At 50.7% G+C, this 428-nt stretch overlaps 1 non-coding gene across 1 annotated transcript; it reads left to right on the top strand.

Moving 5' to 3' along the window:
* The first annotated feature begins 47 nt into the window (after nucleotides 1-47).
* LOC121939079 lies at nucleotides 48-166 on the top strand. The gene has a single exon (XR_006105398.1). It is a non-coding gene; the product is annotated as a 5S ribosomal RNA (ribosomal RNA).
* The last annotated feature ends 262 nt before the right edge of the window (nucleotides 167-428 follow it).

Below are 428 nucleotides of genomic sequence, written 5' to 3'. Positions count from 1 at the left end.
GGTTGTCCCGTCCAACTGTAAATAGCTTGTGTGTCACTCGTTCTGTCGCTTACGGCCATACCACCCTGAACACGCCCGATCTCGTCCGATCTCGGAAGCTAAGCAGGGTCGGGCCAGGTCAGTACTTGGATGGGAGACCGCCTGGGAATACCTGGTGCTGTAAGCTTTTTAGTTCTGGCTCTCCACCGGCAGAGGGTGCTGCTGCCGCTTTCCCAGTGGACACAGAACAGATAAAAAAAACAACAACAAAAAAAAAACAATGTGACGAGTAGGCCGCAGAATGACCACCAACATAATCAATGGGTCAGCGTACGCCGATTCACAGTGGAAAATTCAAAACTTTTAAAAGTAAACTACAGGAACGAAATCAGCTTCAGCTTTGGGACCTCAGACCAGGGCAGACTCCTGCCGGGTAGTTTGGCCGCAAG

The sequence above is a fragment of the Plectropomus leopardus genome, unplaced genomic scaffold (genome assembly GCF_008729295.1).
Source record: "Plectropomus leopardus isolate mb unplaced genomic scaffold, YSFRI_Pleo_2.0 unplaced_scaffold40749, whole genome shotgun sequence".
Classification (NCBI taxonomy): Eukaryota; Metazoa; Chordata; class Actinopteri; order Perciformes; family Serranidae; genus Plectropomus; species Plectropomus leopardus.
This window is presented reverse-complemented; position numbering and strand designations above follow the sequence as displayed.